The following is a 16102-nucleotide window of genomic DNA, read 5'->3' as shown; positions in this document are numbered from 1 at the left end:
GCTCAGACATTCCTTCCCTCTCCCTCCATTTTTCTTCAGTTGCCAGATATGCTTGATTTCTTGTATCTCTGAGTTGTTCATCAGTACAGACTTTTTCTTTGATTCACTGACTTCCCGATTCCAGACATTTTTTTTTTTTCCTCATACTATCATCTCCCAACTCCTGCCGATTCGGATGAGATCTAATTCATATAACAAATCTCTGATTTTCATACTTCTTAATACATTTATTTCCTTTTTTTCTTCCAGTTTTATTGAGATGTAAGTGACATACAACACTGTATAAGTTAAATGTGTACAGCTCAATGACTTGATATTATATTGTGAAATGATTACCACAGTAAGTTCAGTTAACCTCTATTGCCTCATATAGTTACAATTTTTTTCCTTGTGATGAAAATTCTTAGAATCTACCCTCTTAGCAACTTTAAATATACCATAGCATTGTTAATTATAGCCATCATGTTGCATATTACATCCACACTATTTATTTATAACTTTTGACCACCTTTGTCCAATAGTCATTTGTTTGGTTGACATCTGCAAGATATGTTTTGTTTTTGTTCATTTTTTATGCTTCGCCCCTCTAGATTACTAAATGAAGGAAAAGGGAAGCTTTCTTTTTGGAAATGAGAAAAAGCTTTACTACAAGTAGGATGATTAAAAAACAAAAGATAATAGAAATCACCATCTCATTTGTTACTTGTATTTGTCTGCCATAATAAAATACCACATACTAGGTGGTTTAAGTAACAGAAATTTATTTTCTCACAGTGCCTGAGACTGGAAGTCCAAGATCAAGGTGCCAGCATAATTTGTTTCTGGTGAGCACTCTCTTCCTGGTTGCAAATGACCATCTTATTTTCATGTCCTCGCTTGGTCTTTTCTAGGTGCAGACACCCTGAGAAAGAGAGTGAGCATTCGGGTAATCTTCCTATAAGAATACTACAACGATCATATCAGGTCCCCAACTTATTTCCTTTGAATCCCCATCTCCAAATAAACCACACTGGAGATTAGGGCTTCAACATACGGATTTTGTGGGTAAACAAACATTCAGTCCATAATGTTACTTAAGCAAATAAAAACAAATGATAAACCAAACAAATGTATAAATAAATAAGTAAATAAGTAAAAATTCAAAGAGAAGATCATTGAATTGAGTGTCTCAAGCCATATATTTCTAAATGTTGACCTTAAACGTGTGTCAATCTGACTCTTTAAGGATTAATTGGGGATTTTTATCAAAATGCAGATCCCAGATTCGCTGGATCAAAATCTTCAGGGAGCAGACCTAGAAGCATATATTATGACAAAGTTCCCTGAATGATTAAGAAAACCAATGTAAAAACAGTTGGTTTAAAACACAAAATCCAATTCATTGGTAGTCATTTTTAGTCACATTATAGGAAAGATTTTAAGACCAAGCTTGACTCTAACTTGAATGTACTGTACCTGAGCAGGAGACCCTAGTATGGACATAAAAAGTTAGAGTGATGGCAGATATGGCATTTGTGTGTCATCCTTGTTAAAACTTTAAAAAAGGAGAGGTATAATATTCATATCTGCAATATGCTCCTCTAACTGAATATGATTTGTCTTTCAAGTTTTTTAAAGTTTACTTAAAAGTAAATTTTACAAGTTTGAAATCTATTGTGATCATTTATAGCAAAAGCTAAACCAAATATTCTATAAATGTCAAATGTATCTAAAGTTTTATTATACATAAGAAGAAAAAAGATCAAGAATATAATAAAGGTTAAATAATAGGGGATATTTTTTGAATAATACAAGAAACTATGAAAATTAAATTCCTTCAGTATTTAGAAGTTCTTTTTTTAATAGAAAAAAAGAAATGTGACTTTTTGGCAAGGAATTAACTCCTAGAATTAATAAATGTTGGCAAAATGCAACTACACCTGTCTTTAAATTACATTTTAAAAGCACAACTAATTTAAGTAAAATTATTCACCTTGGAAAAAAAAGAATTCTACAGAGTGAGTTGGTGACTTAAAAGTGCATGAAAGGTTATTACAGAAGGAATATTGAACAGTTGTTTCTGTCTTAAGTTATGCAATAACCAGGTGATCAAACAAAGGAGATATCTGAATACTCACTGTGAGCATACCACTAAACTAGCTGCTTTTAGGGATCATACAAAGGAAGAGACAACATGGCTCCTAACTTAAAAATGGAGGAGCTAAAGGTAGGATAAGCCAGTGGAAATAAACTAGACATAGATGACATGAGTGAGGGCTGAGATAAAGTGCTTCAAAAACATAGGTTAAAGTGAGCAATACTAGAAGCAATTTAAAAAAGCAGAAATTTATTAAAGCAAATAACTCTTCAGGCCAAGTAACCTTTTTATTTTTTCCAAAAGATTGTAATCCTCTTTTATATTACTCATGTTAATATTTGAGAGCAGTCAATGTAAATAAATGTGATGAAGGTACTTCAGGATTATCAGAATGGGGACCAGGTATGGAAGTTAATATTCTGCCGTTAAGACAGCAGCCTGGTCCAATGGTTTAGAATTTTTAAATTCATCACTTTGTTCATTATTTACACATAGCTACTGGCAGCTTGCCAATCATAATGTATGCACAAAGATAAAAGCCATATCATTAGCTGTGGATGATCTGTTTTGGCTGGTAACCTCTCTGCAATACGTCAGAAGGGTTATATTGAAGCAAATATTTTGATAAAATTTTTCTTAGGATAGATATAACTGTCACTAATAAACTTATGCCCATATCAGAACGTGTTCTTGTATTCTTTCCAAAAGTATTTGTTTGTTGTTATATGACATTGGCTGACTTGGAGGATATAAATTATTTTCTATGTAATGTTTGCTAATACAGTATTACAGGAAAAGATGTTTACTATATGCATCAAGATGGAGAATAATGGTGCTGACTTTTCAGTACCTTAACTGTTGACTATATTTTTCCATTTTATTTTATGTGCATTTTGAATTGCATGTGCACTATACTTCAGTTGATTTTAGCACAGGATCCAGATGTTCCTGACACATCTTTTTTCGTACCTGTATATAAATGAACTTCAAAATGATACTAGCAACTCTGGGGACTGCATTAGTCACAATAAAAAGTACATATTTTTGTCTTGTCTACATGGGGATCGCCTATGTATAAAGTAGATGTGGAGTAGCTAGTCATTTTTTATGTGTCCTTGCAATGCAGTTATTTACATACTACTGATTTGCTATGCCTGGCCATCTGGTTATGGATGAAATGCTGCCTTTTTTTTTTTTTTTAACCTTTGTTTAAAAGGACCTTCTAAATGTTATCAATACCAAATGTTCTATGTCATTTATGCTAATAATCTACAAAAATATTATATATTTTTCCAGATTGTTGCATGTTACATTTCTAAATTTACATATCATTTGCTTTTTAGCTGACTTTGTAAAACTGTGGAATTAAATATAATGTTTCGAGCGTTTTCAAAGATGTTGTATGACACACTTTACTTCTTAATAACTATGTGAAACAGTAGATCTACATCACCTGTTCTTTCACCAGTAAAGATGCAGCCTGGTAGTTAAAAGCTCAGGCAGAGCAGTCAGAGTGTTTTGTGGCAAGAATGGCTGTTGAATTTTTGACTGTGTGAACTGGGAAAGATACAAACGTCTTTAAATCCCAATTTCTTTATCTGTAAAGAAAGAATAGTTGAGTATTAATTCATATGGTTGTTGTGTGGATTAAAATAGGTAATCTATTTTGATAACTTAGCACTGCACTGAGCATATAACACATACTTTTTAAAGGATAGTCATTTGGATTAAATAATAGTAATTAAAATATTGTATATAAATTTGAAGAAGCTGACTTTATCACTGCTTACTGTAACTAAATATTTTTCTAATTTTAATAATGAAGATAAACATTATATTCTTACTTTAGTCCACTTACACAGTATCACAGGAAGTTCATGTACGTTCTAAAGTTTTTAAATGTTATTAAAAAATCTCCTAATGAAAAGTCTAAAACACTCATATGCATACACAGTTTTTTCTAAGTCTTTTTTAAAAAACGGCTTCTCTGAGGTATAAGTGATAGACAAAAACTGTTTATTTAATGTATCCAAGTTGATAAAACCATTACTTCAATCAAGGTAAGAGACATATGCATCATCTCCAAAAGTTTTCTTGTGTCTTTGTGAGCCTTGTGTGTGCGTGTTTGTGTGTGTGTATGTGTGAGAGAGAGAGAGATAACAAGACTTAACATGAGACCTAAATCCTTTTAATAAATTAAGTGCATAGTACAGTATTGTTGACTAGAGTCACTACGTTGTACAGCAGATTTCTAGAACTAATTCTTCTTGCAGAACTACTGAATAATACATTCAAAAGCATTTTGAATTCTAAAGCAAAATTCCAGTGTATAGACAGTATCATCGAAAGGAAATCTGCCAATAGCAGACCATTATCAGTATAATGTGTTTCCCTGTTGTTTACATAGAAAAAAATTGTATGCAGTATTTACATACATAAAAATATAGTACAAAATTTTTAACAAAATAATATGTGAGAAAATGTTCAAATTATATTTCAGACATAACTAGTAGGAATCAGATATTTTGAAAAGTTTGCCAACTGTTAACAAAGCAATGTATCTCTCAGGTCTTACTAGGCTGAGTCTTGTTACAAAACATGCGTACTTTACTAAGCACAGTAATTTTATAATTATAAAGGTGAGATTTTAATAATCTTAATATGATTCTTTATTATAACATATAGGTGTTTTACTAGGTTTTGATCATGTTTTAGGAAATGTTTAATATTTGAGGTTAATACAAAACACAAAATTATACTTCTTCCATTTGTATTTTCAAAGGAACATCTGATTTTCAAGAAAAAAATATTGAGCTTAAATGGAAGAACAATTTAAAATTCCTAAAATGGTAAGATGTTACATGTTAAATGAAATTCTAAAACATATTTTCCCACAACTATTATAACCATATATCTGATAGATAATCTTTCAGGATAAAGAGGAAATTCAACCTATTTCTACGTTTAATAAAGGAGAGGAAGGAGTTCTGGACCAGATGCAATTGATTTTACAAACACAATACCTCACTCAAAATTTATGAACATTTAAGACCAGTGCTATATATCTCAAAGTTTTTGATATTGAAAAGATGTCAGTTTAATACAAATGAAAAAATAGTTGGCATTCTTTTGACTTGTAAAAGTACAGATAATACTTCTTACATTCCCCATATTTTTCTGTATTTTAAAAGAAAGTGAATGATTTTAAAATACAAGAGAATGTTTGCATTTAGCATATTATCATTTTATGCCTATTATTAATAATCATCAACTTCATCATGCTAGGCGATCCCACATTTCCAGATACGAATAAGGAATAAAATTAGAGGGCATTCGGTAGGTATATGTGTTTCCCTAAGGAAAGTGTTGCTAAAACTCCAACTTCATTTTTTGAACACAGTATACTTAATTAATGCTCTGATACAAATTTCCATGGACATGTGTGCTTAACATAAAACAAATTACTTGATGCTAAGTTGCTTATCAGGGTGCTTACACGAATGACAAAGAGTTTGGGTTTTTCCACATCCTTGCCAATATTGATGTTTTAATGCCTGGCTAGTCTGTTGTATATAAAATGTCATCTTGATTCAATATGAACTTTTTTAAAAATTGATAAGGTTGAGCAGCTTTCCACACCATGCATATATTGTATTCTCAGAATTTTGTTTCCATTGTTTAAGAGTGGAAACTATACAAAGTGTAAACCCCAATTAGTACTGATTTAGCTACATCCCACTATTTTTGATATGTAGCATCCTCAGTCTTTTAGCTGAAATGTTTTTTACAACCCGGAAATAATGAAACATTGTATTCTAAATTCTCAAGTATAGAGGATTTTCTCCACACTATATTTGTCATTAATTAAAAGTAATGGTATTCTAATCAGAATATGTGAGCTGTACTATATGTACTCTTTAATAATTTACTTTTTGATCATTTCAAAAAGTTTAGTGATTATTTAAACTATTTCATGTGCATATATCTGTCGAGAATTCATGTGCCCAATTTTATTTTCTTTGATGACAATTTTAGCATTCATTCAACAATGATTTATTGAGCAAACTCTTCCCTGTATTAAGAAATTTACATTGATTTTGAAGGGAAATTTTTGTGTGCTCTGTTATTTTATGTTTAGAGTTTGTTTCAAATCTCCCTTTGCTTCTTCCTCACTCCTCCCTCTCTATAATTTTGAGGGTCCCTACAATCCAGGCTTCCATCTCCTCCACGTCCTCTGTTTATGACAACATCTGTTAGTGGGAGTTCCCGTCCTTTGCAGGAATACTGAGATATGGTGTTGGGACACCATAGCAGAAGGCAGTGTGTCTCAGCTTCTGGTCAGGAGCCTGAGTTTCTGCTTCCTCTCATTTGGGCCAGCATTTGCTATAAGCTGTAGCCCTACGTCCTTTCATAAGCAGGAAAGTCTTACCCCTTAATCAGGCTCTAAGACTCAAGCCTGGCTTCAGCAACCCATCTTTCATGAAACACATTGTGGCCCAATGTCCAAAAAGAGCTGAAGTCCAAGGCCACAGTCCCTGCTTCTAGACCTAGAAGTTTCAACACAACTGCCCCTATGGTATTGTTGGTTTGTCTTCTGCTATTTGTTTTTGTGTTTTTCACATTGACAGTTTTCTCAGGTCTACATTGATGTTTGAATTCTTTTTTAACCTAACTATGCATTTTTATTTATGTGGATTTAGAACAAACAGAGTATGGCAGGATTTGAAATTGCTGATCCTTTTGTGTGAGAATTTTTTGGTATCATTTTCATAACATTATTCTTCAGCCAAATTTTGAAGGACTGTGTACTGTAAGTCATGATTTTGTTATGTTAGAGAGCTTCTACTACTAACACATAAAAAAGTTTTGGGTTTTGCTAAAGTTTATATGAAAAGCCTGAAATTTAAATAATGACATGAGCAGAATCTAAAATCTAAGATATGACTTTATTTCACAGACTGCCTAGACTGCAGTTTTTTAGTAATTCTCAACTGACACCTTAGAAAGATTCTTAAATATATATCTAAGCTACATTTTTGTCTTGACTGATTTTCATATATTAAAAGATATCTCCATTATTTTATTTTTATCAGGCATATCTAATCTTAGAGATTTATGGTAGGAACCTAGAAAAATTTCAGTGAAAATAGGGGGAATTCATTTGAATCTAAAGAATATAAAAGGAATCTAACATCTTCTCATGTCTCCAATTCTTCAAATATTTTAATACTACACTGCCTCTTACATGATAATTTTATTCTTGAATATTATGGCAGTTATCATAATTCTTAGATTAAATTTCATAGTGGAAAAGCCAATATTATAAGGTTTATAGTGACTTGAGATCTATTCCAAGATCCTCAGATAAGTAATGATGTACAGTGTGAACTTAGCTTATTGATTAAAAGGGATATGAAATATGTAAATTTAGACACAAGGTTTTAAAGGCAAATATAGATGTTTGAACTTTTTCATTATAATACTACATGAAATCATTGATTGTTCACTTCACTGCACAGAAATTAATACATTTACTTCTGAAGTTTCACTTTGCTTACCTGGGAAACTACCCTCCAACTTATAATATCAGTTTATATCTTGATACATGTTAAAATAGCATTTCACAAGCTCCATTACATATTTGAAAATGAAAAAAAAACTTTGAAATTAAAATGAAAGATATTGATAATACATATCTATCCTATTTTTCTTTGGCTCCATAATTCAACATTTCCTTTAATGAAAAAGAATAAATTCCTGTTACACAAAGCTTAGTGAATATTAATTTTTAAATCTATTACAAAACCTGAGCAGTATATTATAAAAAGTTATGATTACATAAATGTGTATGATACTACATAAGTAGAGTTTAATATGCTAATTTACCTTCAGAAATTCTACCTTTCATTTCACTTGAATGTGAGTGTGTGACAAATTTCTAAGTGTGCTAGACTTGAAGGAAAGTATTTTAAGTCCTTGTTTTTACCCTTAACTAACAAAGAGGGCTAACTAGTGCTACTCTCGATTTTCTTATATACAAAATGAGCTACCACATCAAATATGATTTGTATATTTCTGTTCCATGTGCTCTGTGTATCCCTAAACCGATCTAGAGCTTCTAAGGAAAAAAGAAAAAAAAAAAAAAATCAATAGAATTACATGTTGGTGAAACCAAAGTCTCTTTACGGAAGCTCAGTATAGAGAAGTATGAAATGATAAGATAACGAAGAGACTGAGATTTTGGAATAGTTCTTTTAATTAGCAATACGACTCCAGGTAAAACAATAGTTTTAGAAACCAGAATAAAATACTGCAGAATGCAGTTCTGACTGAAGTCACATTGCAATAGTAGCTGTGGATAAGATTCCTATACAACCTCCTACATGTCAAAAGAATAATGTAAATTATCGTTAGTTACCAAGATCTGTCTGTTCCAGTGAGAATTACAACCTAATTTAAATGAGTCCGATGAACCCTCCTATGGAGGAAAGAATCCTATTTCATCAAAGTGGATTCAGCCTGTGGCATGCTGTGTTTAGTTGTGGCCCAAGTCACAGCCCGCTGGGAGTGGCAGCCCCTGCCATCAGTGTCTGTCAGGGAGCAGACATTTCTCTCTTTGTATTATCCCTGAGCTCCAGGCTCCTGTGCCGGTCAGACCACAGAGAAATGCTGACAGTGAGCTGCTGCACAGAGAGACCAGTGAGAGGCTCTCACTCTGTATTTAAAGGGCCCGAGAGCTGCAGGAAGACAGTGTTCCTGCCTCTTCTAAGTGGCATGTATGAAGAGATATCTGATTTAGCAGCTCTGACAGCCCACAGGAAACTTGATCCAGACAGAAACAGAATGTGAAATAACAGGAGCTCTCATCCTTGAGTTTAAGAAAGAGGAGAGGGGACTAAGAATTCTGAGTGTCTCTGATAAACCAGAGTGTGTTAAACACATACTTTCATTTAATTTCCTAAAACATCAGGCATAATTGTGGAGTTTAAATAACGTACCTTCAGTCATCTAGTAAATGAGTGGTTGTGGGGGAAAAAAATCTGATAATGTGAAGTGAAGCAGCAATTAAAACACAGGGATGAAAAATGTGGCCTCTGGGATCCTGAGACTTGGTTTCAAAATTTGTCCCGACCACTTCCCAGCCAAGAGAAATTGGACAAGTTTTATCAAATTTTTTTGTGCCTTTGTTTCCTCATCTGCAAAACATAGCTGGTGCTCACATGACAGAGATTTAATATTCAAATAAGACTTCTCTATTGATTGCTTAGAAAAATATTTAGTGTTTCTTAATTCCTCGGTAAATGCTTGATATTATTTTCCAATGATCATCAAAATCTATGCTCATTCTAAAATGACATTCAGCTTCCTGTATTTAAGTGTCATAGTCATAATATCCATTGAAATATGCTTCTCAGTGTTTCTATACTCTGTCTATAATACAAGCACATCATCCTTATTCATGTAATTCATCTAGATTTAGGGTGATGATCTTATGCTATTTGTGTATTTGTTGAAACTCATTTTACTCATTGCTTGAAAGATACTCTTTGATGAGTTACTAAGTAATACATTATCGGAAATGGAAAACTTAATCTATAACTTTGTAGCCTCAGGAATTGTGATTAGAAAGCAATGAAGATATGGAAAAAACATTTTTTAAAGAAGTAAAAAGATAAGTGCATGAAGGGAAACAGAGAAACAGAGATAAGATGCTTCAAAGAAGATGATTTTTTGTAGCGTCATCTGAATGACTAACAGTATCTTGAACTTAGCACAATAAAAATTACTTACTCCCTCATCCCTATTGCAAACTGATCCTATAGTCAGCTTTGTATGTCCTGTTAAACGAGGTGGATTAATAATCTATTAATTCATTTGCTCTTTTTTGAACCAAATCTTTGTTAATTACATAGTATTATACAAATATGTCCTAAAGTGTACTTATTCATACATAGAAGCATTTTTTCAACAAATATAGGCATTTACTTTTTTTAACTCTATAAACAATGAGGAACAAACATTTGTTTGGTTTTATTTATTTATTTTTCCCATAAGGAGTTTATAGTCTTCACAGAAAAAGATAAATCCATGCATAATACAATTAAAAATTCTGAGGGTGCTGATGAAAGAAATTGTCACATGTTGAGGTATGGGGAAGTCATTCTGGCTTATACATGATTTGAATTGAACTTTATGCTAACTTGAATAGCCTGTCTTATGGCCTGTCAAACATGCATTGTATATCTGCTTTGACCATTAAAGAAAAGAATACATTTAAAAATCAAAATGGAGTAACTGTGGTTCAAGCATTCAAAATGGAACCAGGTGGCCATTGTGGTTGTGGTTTCAGACACGTTATTGCATCACTGAGAACTTGAATCTTCTGAACTGTATGAGACTCAAGGACAGCATGAGCCATTCTCAAAACAATATCTGCTAGCAGCTGCCAGCTGCAACCTGTGGTCTTAAAGTCTTGTAACCATGCAACCATTTCAGACGCTAATCAATTCTTGTTTAACAAGCACCCTTACTTCTTGCCAGCTCCAGTACTAATTCTTGACAAACAATTTATGTAACTTTGTGGGTTTTGTCTATATAAGCCTCCTCCATTTTGTAGTCTGGCAGAATACAATTCAAGTGCTTCTTGAAACTTTGTCTCCCAGGCTAGAATCCTCAGTTTAGCTCAAATAAGACTCTTTTTTATTCCTAATATAGATTATTTATTATTTGTGTTGACAATACTTACTAAAAATAAGCACAATAAGAAAACAAAACAAAACAAAAAGGAGTGGTGGAGGTAGTTGTAAATTCATAGCTGTTAGTAATAAACCTGCTATTATTATTATTAAAAATAAGCCTGCTATAAATATGTCAGCAAATATTGGGATGGGCATATATTTCATTACTCTTGGTTAACGAAGGAATGGAAGAGCTGGGAAATGCAATAAATGTATTTTTATATTTATAGAAATTACCATAAAGTTCTCCAAGTAGTCCCATCATTTCACATTCACACCAACATTATATGAGATTTCCAGTTTCTCCACACGCTCAGCAATACTTGATAATTTTAGAAATTCTAGTTGGGGTGTAGTTGCATATTATTATTGTTTTAATTTTCTTGATGTGTAATGACATTTACCATCTTTCATGTGCCTAGTGACTATTCATGTATCTTTCATGAAGTGCCTGTTCAAGTCTTTTGCATGTTTTTAAAGGGAAATGTTTATCTTCTCATTATTGTATTTTAAGGGGTTTTCATATTATTTTTACAAACAGCTCCCTTTTCATATATTTGTTTCACAAATATTTTTGGCCAGTCTGAAGCATATTTTATCACTTTCTTAATATTTTTAAAAAGCATTTTTATTTTATTAAATTTTAAAAAGCACTTTTTTAAAGTAATTTAAGCTTTTTATCTCCTAAGGTATCTTTGCCTACTGCAACACATGAGTTGTTTTAGGTCTTTGGCCTAATTTCCCAATATTTGTGGTTTTTTATATGACTTTTATGGATTTCTAATTTAATTATTTGGTGGTCAGGAAGCATATTCTTTGATTTCAATGCACTTACATTTTTGCAGATTTGTTTCATGGCCTTCTATTGACTATGTTGATGAATATTGCATGTGCATTTCAAAAGAATGTGTATTATAGCATTTTGGTTTTTAATGCTCTAAAATATCAATTAAGTCAAGTGTCATTAATATTGTTCAAGTTTTCTATACCCTTAGTGAATTTTGTATATTGCTTTTTCTATCAATGCTAATAGAAGAGTACCACAATATCCAGTTATGCTTGTGGGCTTGTCCATTTCTCCTTTCAGATCTGTCATCTTTTGATTAATATATTTTTAAGGTTTGTTGTTATGAACATATACATTTTGAATTACTATGTCTGCTTAATGAATTAAAACTTTCATTATTAAAAATGTTCCTTTTGTCTCTAGTAATATTCCTTTTTCTGAAGTCAACTTTGTCTAATATTAACAAAGCTAATTCAGTTTTCTTATGATTAGTATTTTAATATAATTTTATACTGTGTTACCTAAGGACAGCTGGCAGTTAGGCTTTGCTTTTTTACCCTTTCTTAAATTTTTAGTTTTCTACTTGGAGTATTTGAATCATTTTTATGTAATGTAATTATAGGTATAGTTGGTGTGCTGGGCTGAATAGTTTCCCTCCAAAATTAATACCCACCTGCAACCTATGTATATAACTTTTTTGGAAATAGAGTCTTTGCAGATGTAATTGTGTTAAGATGAATTCATACAGGATTAGGGTGGCCCTAAATCCAGTATGACTGATGTCCTTATAAGAAGAGGGAAATTTGGACACAGAGACAGGACACACAAAGGGAAAACTGCCTTGTGCAGATGCAGAAGGAGATCATAGTTATTCTTCCACAAGCCAGTGAATGCCAGGAATTGCTGGCAACCACCAGAACCCAGGAGAGGCAAGGAAGGATGCTTCCTTAGAGACTTTGGAGGGAGCATGGCCCTGCTTGATATTGGACTTCCAAGTGTCTAGAACTGTAATTGTTGAAGAATAAATTTCTGTTGTTTTAAGCTACCTATTTTGCTCTAATTTGTTCCAGCAGCTCTAGGAAACTAATATCATTTGGTTTTAGGCTTACCATCCTTCTGTTTCTTGTGTGTGTGAGTTTTCTTCCCTTTTTCTTTGATTAAATGTATACTTTGTAGTATTCCATTTTGTCTCTTAGATTGGCTTACTAGGTGTATATGTCTATATTTTACAAAGTGCATCTTTTGTTTCATTTTACTTACTCAACTTTAGCTAATTAGAATCTACTTTTATTTTAAGTGGACTTCCATTTCTTCCAGTGCTTTGCATGTTTAATACATTCTAATTCTACATATTTTATAAACCTCATTATACATTGTTATTATTACACGTACTTTTAAATTCTATATGTTTCATTTGGTTATTTTCTATAGTTTCTATTTTTCTCTTAATATATCTTATTTTGAAGTATTATAATCTTAATTTTCATTATTTACTTAAACAGTTTTTTTTAATTTTTTGAATTTATTTACAATATCTGAGTCTCAGGCTTTGTTTGATAAATCTAACATACGGATCCACTCAGAGTTCTTATTCAATACATTTCTCCTGAGTATGTGCCATACTTTTTATTTCTTTACATGTCTTATGTTTTGTTGAAAACTGGACACTTCATATATTATTTTGTAGCAACTCTGAATTTTGCTACCCCTCTCCCTTGAGGGTAGTTGTTGCTGCTTTTTCAATTTTTGTTTAGTTTTATTTTATTAATTTATTTATGTATTTATTTATCTATTTCAGTAACTTGCTTGGACTTAATCCGTGGAATTTGTCTCCCTGCTGTGTATGGCTGGTGATATCGTTTCTGTTTTCTCTTTTTGTATTTTTTATCCTGACTTCCTTGGTGTGTCTGCTTTGTCTACACAGCTTAGTGGTTAATTCAGAACTGGAAAGAAGTTGTACCTAAACAACTTGAATTTATAAGGCTTCTAATCTCTGCCAATAAATCTGTGTGTGAGTTAAAAGCCATATTCAAAGTGGAGGACATTTTCAATACTTGCTCAGCATTTACTTTTCCCTGGACCATCCCCGATCTCCCCTGCACATGTACATAGCTTCCCAATCAGCCACGAATGTGTGAAACACATACATAGCCTTCTATATCTCTCTAATTTCAAAGATTCCACACTAAATTTCTGGCTAGATTATTCACTGAATCAACAGGGATGCTAATCCCAGAGTAACAGAGTCGTAAGATTTCCCCATTGTTGCCTACAGAGTTTGCTACATCTACTGATGATACATACAGTCAAGCCTGGGTATTCGTCTTCTGCTCCAAATCAGGTCTGCCCCTAGGCAGTGAAGCTTGCATTTTTTTCCCTTTTCCAGCCCAAATATAGTAATATTACAAAATCAAGCTTGACAGGGCAGAGGTTGCGTAAGTCTCCAGGAAAGAAGGCTACAGACTTCCACTGTTCTTACCCATCATTTAGTAGTTTTTCTCGAAAAAACACTTATTATAGTTTTACCTTGTTCAGTTTCCAGAGATGGGATATTATGGGATTTGATGGGGCATATTTTCCAGTTTTTAACTTTTATTCTTGTATTCAGAGGAGATAATTTGCTAAACTCTTCACTCTACTATAGCTGGAAATCAAAAGTCTATTTGGTGTGTCTGATGTTACTTTAAATTATATCATTTAAATTTTTTTTTTTACATACTTAATGCGAATGCTATTTAAGAATGCCATTGATTTTAAGTTATATCAAGGTAAGTTGTTGAATTCCCTTTTTAATTATATTTCTTCTAAGATTTCTTCCAGGTTTTCTGGATTGTATAAATGCAAAATCATTTGACCATAAATAATGACAAACTGATTACATTCTTTCCAGTCTTATAAGTTTTACCTTTCTTTCTTCTTCTTTTTTTTTTTTTTTTTTGCCTTCTGTATCCTTTAAGATCTCAAGTAAAATTTTGCATTGAAATAATGAGAGCACATATCTTTGTCTCATCCCTATTCTTAGGAGGGAAGGATTAAATAGATTTTTATCAGATTAAGAATGCCCACTTCACTTCCTAGTTTGTATATACATTATCTTGGTCTTCAAATTTTATGTTACGAATTTTACAACACATATTATGTATAACATAATATATATGCATATATTATATAACATATAGTTCTCTTATGAACTTTATAAAAATGCTTTTGCAGCATTTTTAATAGTTATTTTTTTATTTTTATTTTTTATTTTTATTTATTTCTATTTTTTGGCTGCACCACATGGCATGCGGGGATCTTAGTTCCCCAACCAGGGACAGAACCTGCACCCCCTGCAGAGGAAGCATGAAGTCTAAACCACTGGACCACCAGGGAAGTCCCTGCAGCATCTATTGAGAGAGAGTTTTTCATTTATTCTACGGATGTTTAGATTTACTTGATTGATTTTACTGAAAAGAATATTGCATTTCTCAAATAAGTCCAACTTGTTTATGAAGTATTAGAAATTTTATAATGTGCTAGATTTGAATCTTTATTATTATTTTTTAATTTTCATATTTTATGTTTACAAGTGAGATGATCCTGCAATCATTCTTCCTTGCTGTGCTCTTATTAGGGTTTGGTATCAAGATTGTACTGGTCTCATAAAATAGTTAAGAAATGTTAATATATGGAAGAATTATTACAAACAAGTATACTTTCTTTCCTAAGTGAAGGGATAAGTTCAACCAGCAAAACCATCTGGGTTTGGCAATTGCTATGTGAGAATCTTTTCAATTAAAGTTTATTTTTTTCTGTATTGGGTAAAGGATTATACTGGATTTCTATTTATTATTGTGTCAGATTTGGTAAATTGTGTTTTTACATGAAATTTTTTTTCCATCTGAGATTATTTGGTAAAGTTGTTCACAATATCTCCATTATCTGTTTAGTATTTAACACATAGTATGTACTTCAAAAATGTTGATTTTACTCAGAAAGGTACTGATATGTATTAATCTGAAGTTTTTAAAAAATACTTGATTTGTTCCAGATATAACAACAGTTTTCTAAGAAATGGATAGAAGCCAAAAATATATGTTAAAAGGTGTTTGCTACTCTGAGATTGATTTATATTTGTAACTACTACTTTGAAGATTTTATTCTATAAAATTATAAATGTGTTAATTTGTAAGATAATTGAGGCATTATTGCTACTGGCATCTTAAATCAGGCTTATATGGAAAAATATTTCCAAAGCATATTTATAATAGAGTCTAGCTTTAATAAAATAACACTTTATTATACAGTCTTATTTTATCTAATTTCAACTTCCCACCTTGCTACTGCATTAGTACTCTATAAGGACATTTTAATTAATTAAAATTTTTGTTTCTATTACTTAGAATCAACATTTATTTACAAATACTTTATAAAATAATTTAAGATGTATTTTGCAATTGCATTACTGGTAAGCTATTATGATGTTTCTAAACCATAGTATGATTATAGAGATTTTTC

The sequence above is a fragment of the Balaenoptera acutorostrata genome, chromosome 4 (assembly GCF_949987535.1).
Source record: "Balaenoptera acutorostrata chromosome 4, mBalAcu1.1, whole genome shotgun sequence".
NCBI lineage: Eukaryota > Metazoa > Chordata > Mammalia > Artiodactyla > Balaenopteridae > Balaenoptera > Balaenoptera acutorostrata.
The sequence above is the reverse complement of the archived record's forward strand: the minus strand, read 5'-3'. Positions refer to the sequence as shown.